A 9,548-nucleotide genomic window follows, 5' to 3' on the forward strand; every position below is an offset into this window, starting at 1 on the left:
TCAGACACTCTTTGACACTCTCTATCACTCTCTATCACTCTCTGACACTCTCTATCACTCTCTATCACTCTCTGACACTCTCAGACACTCACTATGACTCTCTGACACTCTCTGACACTCTCTGACACTCTCTGACACTCTCTATCACTCTCTGACACTCTCTGACACTCTCTATCACTCTCTGACACTCTCTGACACTCTCTGACACTCTCAGACACTCTCAGACACTCACTATGACTCTCTGACACTCTCTGACACTCTCTGACACTCTCTGACACTCTCTATCACTCTCTGACACTCTCTGACACTCTCTGACACTCTCTATCACTCTCTGACACTCTCTGACACTCTCTGACACTCTCAGACACTCTCAGACACTCACTATCACTCTCTGACACTCTCAGACACTCACTATCACTCTCTGACACTCTCTGACACTCTCTGACACTCTCTCACAATCTCTGACAATCTCAGACACTCACTATCACTCTCTTACACACTCTGACACTCTCTGACACTCTCTGACACTCTTTATCACTCTCTGACACTCTCAGACACTCTCTGACACTCTCTATCACTCTCTATCACTCTCTGACACTCTCAGACATTCTCAGACACTCTCAGACACTCACTATCACTCTCTGACACTCTCTGACACTCTCTGACACTCTCTATCACTCTCTGACACTCTCTGACACTCTCAGACACTCACTATCACTCTCTGACACTCTCTGACACTCTCTGACACTCTCTGACACTCCCTATCACTCTCTATCACTCTCTGACACTCTCTGACACTCTCTGACACTCACTATCACTCTCTGACACTCTCTGACACTCTCTGACACTCTCAGACACTCTCAGACACTCACTATCACTCTCTGACACTCTCTGACACTCTCTGACACTCTCTGACACTCTCTATCACTCTCTGACTCTCTCTGACACTCTCTATCACTCTCTGACACTCTCTGACACTCTCTGACACTCACTATCACTCTCTGACACTCTCTGACACTCTCTGACACTCTCTATCACTCTCTGACACTCTCTGACACTCTCAGACACTCTCAGACACTCACTATCACTCTCTGACACTCTCAGACACTCACTATCACTCTCTGACACTCTCTGACACTCTCTGACACTCTCTATCACTCTCTGACACTCTCTGACACTCTCTGACACTCTCTGACACTCTCTGACACTCTCTATCACTCTCTGACACTCTCTATCACTCTCTGACACTCTCTGACACTCTCTGACACTCACTATCACTCTCTGACACTCTCTGACACTCTCTGACACTCTCTATCACTCTCTGACACTCTCTGACACTCTCTGACACTCTCTGACACTCTCTGACACTCCCTATCACTCTCAGACACTCACTATCACTCTCTGACACTCTCTGACACTCTCTGACACTCTCTGACACTCCCTATCACTCTCTATCACTCTCTGACACTCTCTGACACTCTCTGACACTCACTATCACTCTCTGACACTCTCTGACACTCTCTGACACTCTCAGACACTCTCAGACACTCACTATCACTCTCTGACACTCTCTGACACTCTCTGACACTCTCTGACACTCTCTATCACTCTCTGACTCTCTCTGACACTCTCTATCACTCTCTGACACTCTCTGACACTCTCTGACACTCACTATCACTCTCTGACACTCTCTGACACTCTCTGACACTCTCTATCACTCTCTGACACTCTCTGACACTCTCAGACACTCTCAGACACTCACTATCACTCTCTGACACTCTCAGACACTCACTATCACTCTCTGACACTCTCTGACACTCTCTGACACTCTCTATCACTCTCTGACACTCTCTGACACTCTCTGACACTCTCTGACACTCTCTATCACTCTCTGACTCTCTCTGACACTCTCTATCACTCTCTGACACTCTCTGACACTCTCTGACACTCACTATCACTCTCTGACACTCTCTGACACTCTCTGACACTCTCTATCACTCTCTGACACTCTCTGACACTCTCTGACACTCTCAGACACTCTCAGACACTCACTATCACTCTCTGACACTCTCTGACACTCTCTGGCACTCACTATCACTCTCTGACACTCTCTGACACTCTCTGACACTCTCTATCACTCTCTGACACTCTCAGACACTCTCAGACACTCTCTATCACTCTCTGACACTCTCTGACACTCTCTGACACTCTCTGACACTCTCTATCACTCTCTGACTCTCTCTGACACTCTCTATCACTCTCTGACACTCTCTGACACTCTCTGACACTCACTATCACTCTCTGACACTCTCTGACACTCTCTGACACTCTCTATCACTCTCTGACTCTCTCTGACACTCTCTGACACTCTCAGACACTCTCAGACACTCACTATCACTCTCTGACAATCTCAGACACTCACTATCACTCTCTGACACTCTCTGACACTCTCTGACACTCTCTATCACTCTCTGACACTCTCTGACACTCTCTGACACTCTCTGACACTCCCTATCACTCTCTATCACTCTCTGACACTCTCTGACACTCTCTGACACTCTCTATCACTCTCTGACACTCTCTCACAATCTCTGACACTCTCAGACACTCACTATCACTCTCTTACACACTCTGACACTCTCTGACACTCTCTGACACTCTCTATCACTCTCTGACACTCTCAGACACTCTCTGACACTCTCTATCACTCTCTATCACTCTCTGACACTCTCAGACATTCTCAGACACTCTCAGACACTCACTATCACTCTCTGACACTCTCTGACACTCTCTGACACTCTCTGACACTCTCTATCACTCTCTGACACTCTCAGACATTCTCAGACACTCTCAGACACTCACTATCACTCTCTGACACTCTCTGACACTCTCTGACACTCTCTATCACTCTCTGACACTCTCTGACACTCTCTGACACTCTCTGACACTCCCTATCACTCTCTATCACTCTCTGACACTCTCTGACACTCTCTGACACTCTCTATCACTCTCTGACACTCTCTCACAATCTCTGACACTCTCAGACACTCACTATCACTCTCTTACACACTCTGACACTCTCTGACACTCTCTGACACTCTCTATCACTCTCTGACACTCTCTATCACTCTCTGACACTCTCTATCACTCTCTATCACTCTCTGACACTCTCAGACATTCTCAGACACTCTCAGACACTCACTATCACTCTCTGACACTCTCTGACACTCTCTGACACTCTCTGACACTCTCTATCACTCTCTGACACTCTCAGACATTCTCAGACACTCTCAGACACTCACTATCACTCTCTGACACTCTCTGACACTCTCTGACACTCTCTATCACTCTCTGACACTCTCTGACACTCTCTGACACTCTCTATCACTCTCTATCACTCTCTGACACTCTCTATCACTCTCTATCACTCTCTGACACTCTCAGACACTCTCTGACACTCTCTATCACTCTCTGACACTCTCTGACACTCTCTGACACTCTCTGACACTCCCTATCACTCTCTATCACTCTCTGACACTCTCTGACACTCTCTGACACTCTCTATCACTCTCTGACACTCTCTCACAATCTCTGACACTCTCAGACACTCACTATCACTCTCTTACACACTCTGACACTCTCTGACACTCTCTGACACTCTCTATCACTCTCTGACACTCTCAGACACTCTCAGACACTCTCAGACACTCACTATCACTCTCTGACACTCTCAGACACTCACTATCACTCTCTGACACTCTCAGACACTCACTATCACTCTCTGACACTCACTATCACTCTCTGACACTCTCTGACACTCTCTGACACTCTCTATCACTCTCTGACACTCTCTGACACTCTCTGACACTCTCTGACACTCCCTATCACTCTCTATCACTCTCTGACACTCTCTGACACTCTCTGACACTCTCTATCACTCTCTGACACTCTCTCACAATCTCTGACACTCTCAGACACTCACTATCACTCTCTTACACACTCTGACACTCTCTGACACTCTCTGACACTCTCTATCACTCTCTGACACTCTCTATCACTCTCTGACACTCTCTATCACTCTCTATCACTCTCTGACACTCTCAGACATTCTCAGACACTCTCAGACACTCACTATCACTCTCTGACACTCTCTGACACTCTCTGACACTCTCTGACACTCTCTATCACTCTCTGACACTCTCAGACATTCTCAGACACTCTCAGACACTCACTATCACTCTCTGACACTCTCTGACACTCTCTGACACTCTCTATCACTCTCTGACACTCTCTGACACTCTCTGACACTCTCTATCACTCTCTATCACTCTCTGACACTCTCTATCACTCTCTATCACTCTCTGACACTCTCAGACACTCTCTGACACTCTCTATCACTCTCTGACACTCTCTGACACTCTCTGACACTCTCTGACACTCCCTATCACTCTCTATCACTCTCTGACACTCTCTGACACTCTCTGACACTCTCTATCACTCTCTGACACTCTCTCACAATCTCTGACACTCTCAGACACTCACTATCACTCTCTTACACACTCTGACACTCTCTGACACTCTCTGACACTCTCTATCACTCTCTGACACTCTCAGACACTCTCTGACACTCTCTATCACTCTCTATCACTCTCTGACACTCTCTATTACTCTCTATCACTCTCTGACACTCTCTGACACTCTCTATCACTCTCTGACACTCTCTATCACTCTCTGACACTCTCAGACACTCACAATCACTCTCTGACACTCTCTGACACTCTCTGACACTCTCTGACACTCTCAGACATTCTCAGACACTCTCAGACACTCACTATCACTCTCTGACACTCTCTGACACTCTCTGACACTCTCTATCACTCTCTGACACTCTCAGACACTCTTTGACACTCTCTATCACTCTCTATCACTCTCTGACACTCTCTATCACTCTCTATCACTTTCTATCACTCTCTGACACTCTCAGACACTCACTATGACTCTCTGACACTCTCTGACACTCTCTGACACTCTCTGACACTCTCTATCACTCTCTGACACTCTCTGACACTCTCTATCACTCTCTGACACTCTCTGACACTCTCTGACACTCTCAGACACTCTCAGACACTCACTATGACTCTCTGACACTCTCTGACACTCTCTGACACTCTCTATCACTCTCTATCACTCTCTGACACTCTCAGACACTCTCTGACACTCTCTATCACTCTCTGACACTCTCTATCACTCTCTGACACTCTCTGACACTCTCTGACACTCTCTATCACTCTCTGACACTCTCTCACAATCTCTGACACTCTCAGACACTCACTATCACTCTCTTACACACTCTGACACTCTCTGACACTCTCTGACACTCTCTATCACTCTCTGACACTCTCAGACACTCTCTGACACTCTCTATCACTCTCTATCACTCTCTGACACTCTCAGACATTCTCAGACACTCTCAGACACTCACTATCACTCTCTGACACTCTCTGACACTCTCTGACACTCTCTGACACTCTCTATCACTCTCTGACACTCTCAGACATTCTCAGACACTCTCAGACACTCACTATCACTCTCTGACACTCTCTGACACTCTCTGACACTCTCTATCACTCTCTGACACTCTCTGACACTCTCTGACACTCTCTATCACTCTCTATCACTCTCTGACACTCTCTATCACTCTCTATCACTCTCTGACACTCTCAGACACTCTCTGACACTCTCTATCACTCTCTGACACTCTCTGACACTCTCTGACACTCTCTGACACTCCCTATCACTCTCTATCACTCTCTGACACTCTCTGACACTCTCTGACACTCTCTATCACTCTCTGACACTCTCTCACAATCTCTGACACTCTCTGACACTCACTATCACTCTCTGACACTCTCTGACACTCTCTGACACTCTCTATCACTCTCTGACACTCTCTGACACTCTCTGACACTCTCAGACACTCTCAGACACTCACTATCACTCTCTGACACTCTCAGACACTCACTATCACTCTCTGACACTCTCAGACACTCACTATCACTCTCTGACACTCTCTGACACTCTCTGACACTCTCTATCACTCTCTGACACTCTCTGACACTCTCTGACACTCTCTGACACTCCCTATCACTCTCTATCACTCTCTGACACTCTCTGACACTCTCTGACACTCTCTATCACTCTCTGACACTCTCTCACAATCTCTGACACTCTCAGACACTCACTATCACTCTCTTACACACTCTGACACTCTCTGACACTCTCTGACACTCTCTATCACTCTCTGACACTCTCAGACACTCTCTGACACTCTCTATCACTCTCTATCACTCTCTGACACTCTCTATTACTCTCTATCACTCTCTGACACTCTCTGACACTCTCTATCACTCTCTGACACTCTCTATCACTCTCTGACACTCTCAGACACTCACAATCACTCTCTGACACTCTCTGACACTCTCTGACACTCTCTGACACTCTCAGACATTCTCAGACACTCTCAGACACTCACTATCACTCTCTGACACTCTCTGACACTCTCTGACACTCTCTATCACTCTCTGACACTCTCAGACACTCTTTGACACTCTCTATCACTCTCTATCACTCTCTGACACTCTCTATCACTCTCTATCACTTTCTATCACTCTCTGACACTCTCAGACACTCACTATGACTCTCTGACACTCTCTGACACTCTCTGACACTCTCTGACACTCTCTATCACTCTCTGACACTCTCTGACACTCTCTATCACTCTCTGACACTCTCTGACACTCTCTGACACTCTCAGACACTCTCAGACACTCACTATGACTCTCTGACACTCTCTGACACTCTCTGACACTCTCTATCACTCTCTATCACTCTCTGACACTCTCAGACACTCTCTGACACTCTCTATCACTCTCTGACACTCTCTATCACTCTCTGACACTCTCTGACACTCTCTGACACTCTCTATCACTCTCTGACACTCTCTCACAATCTCTGACACTCTCAGACACTCACTATCACTCTCTTACACACTCTGACACTCTCTGACACTCTCTGACACTCTCTATCACTCTCTGACACTCTCAGACACTCTCTGACACTCTCTATCACTCTCTATCACTCTCTGACACTCTCAGACATTCTCAGACACTCTCAGACACTCACTATCACTCTCTGACACTCTCTGACACTCTCTGACACTCTCTGACACTCTCTATCACTCTCTGACACTCTCAGACATTCTCAGACACTCTCAGACACTCACTATCACTCTCTGACACTCTCTGACACTCTCTGACACTCTCTATCACTCTCTGACACTCTCTGACACTCTCTGACACTCTCTATCACTCTCTATCACTCTCTGACACTCTCTATCACTCTCTATCACTCTCTGACACTCTCAGACACTCTCTGACACTCTCTATCACTCTCTGACACTCTCTGACACTCTCTGACACTCTCTGACACTCCCTATCACTCTCTATCACTCTCTGACACTCTCTGACACTCTCTGACACTCTCTATCACTCTCTGACACTCTCTCACAATCTCTGACACTCTCTGACACTCACTATCACTCTCTGACACTCTCTGACACTCTCTGACACTCTCTATCACTCTCTGACACTCTCTGACACTCTCTGACACTCTCAGACACTCTCAGACACTCACTATCACTCTCTGACACTCTCAGACACTCACTATCACTCTCTGACACTCTCAGACACTCACTATCACTCTCTGACACTCTCTGACACTCTCTGACACTCTCTATCACTCTCTGACACTCTCTGACACTCTCTGACACTCTCTGACACTCCCTATCACTCTCTATCACTCTCTGACACTCTCTGACACTCTCTGACACTCTCTATCACTCTCTGACACTCTCTCACAATCTCTGACACTCTCAGACACTCACTATCACTCTCTTACACACTCTGACACTCTCTGACACTCTCTGACACTCTCTATCACTCTCTGACACTCTCTATCACTCTCTGACACTCTCTATCACTCTCTATCACTCTCTGACACTCTCAGACATTCTCAGACACTCTCAGACACTCACTATCACTCTCTGACACTCTCTGACACTCTCTGACACTCTCTGACACTCTCTATCACTCTCTGACACTCTCAGACATTCTCAGACACTCTCAGACACTCACTATCACTCTCTGACACTCTCTGACACTCTCTGACACTCTCTATCACTCTCTGACACTCTCTGACACTCTCTGACACTCTCTATCACTCTCTATCACTCTCTGACACTCTCTATCACTCTCTATCACTCTCTGACACTCTCAGACACTCTCTGACACTCTCTATCACTCTCTGACACTCTCTGACACTCTCTGACACTCTCTGACACTCCCTATCACTCTCTATCACTCTCTGACACTCTCTGACACTCTCTGACACTCTCTATCACTCTCTGACACTCTCTCACAATCTCTGACACTCTCAGACACTCACTATCACTCTCTTACACACTCTGACACTCTCTGACACTCTCTAACACTCTCTATCACTCTCTGACACTCTCAGACACTCTCAGACACTCTCAGACACTCACTATCACTCTCTGACACTCTCAGACACTCACTATCACTCTCTGACACTCTCAGACACTCACTATCACTCTCTGACACTCTCTGACACTCTCTATCACTCTCTGACACTCTCTGACACTCTCTGACACTCTCTGACACTCCCTATCACTCTCTATCACTCTCTGACACTCTCTGACACTCTCTGACACTCTCTATCACTCTCTGACACTCTCTATCACTCTCTGACACTCTCTATCACTCTCTATCACTCTCTGACACTCTCAGACATTCTCAGACACTCTCAGACACTCACTATCACTCTCTGACACTCTCTGACACTCTCTGACACTCTCTGACACTCTCTATCACTCTCTGACACTCTCAGACATTCTCAGACACTCTCAGACACTCACTATCACTCTCTGACACTCTCTGACACTCTCTGACACTCTCTATCACTCTCTGACACTCTCTGACACTCTCTGACACTCTCTATCACTCTCTATCACTCTCTGACACTCTCTATCACTCTCTATCACTCTCTGACACTCTCAGACACTCTCTGACACTCTCTATCACTCTCTGACACTCTCTGACACTCTCTGACACTCTCTGACACTCCCTATCACTCTCTATCACTCTCTGACACTCTCTGACACTCTCTGACACTCTCTATCACTCTCTGACACTCTCTCACAATCTCTGACACTCTCAGACACTCACTATCACTCTCTTACACACTCTGACACTCTCTGACACTCTCTGACACTCTCTATCACTCTCTGACACTCTCAGACACTCTCTGACACTCTCTATCACTCTCTATCACTCTCTGACACTCTCTATTACTCTCTATCACTCTCTGACACTCTCTGACACTCTCTATCACTCTCTGACACTCTCTATCACTCTCTGACACTCTCAGACACTCACTATCACTCTCTGACACTCTCTGACACTCTCTGACAC

The sequence above is a fragment of the Heterodontus francisci genome, unplaced genomic scaffold (genome assembly GCF_036365525.1).
Source record: "Heterodontus francisci isolate sHetFra1 unplaced genomic scaffold, sHetFra1.hap1 HAP1_SCAFFOLD_250, whole genome shotgun sequence".
In the NCBI taxonomy this organism is placed as follows: domain Eukaryota; kingdom Metazoa; phylum Chordata; class Chondrichthyes; order Heterodontiformes; family Heterodontidae; genus Heterodontus; species Heterodontus francisci.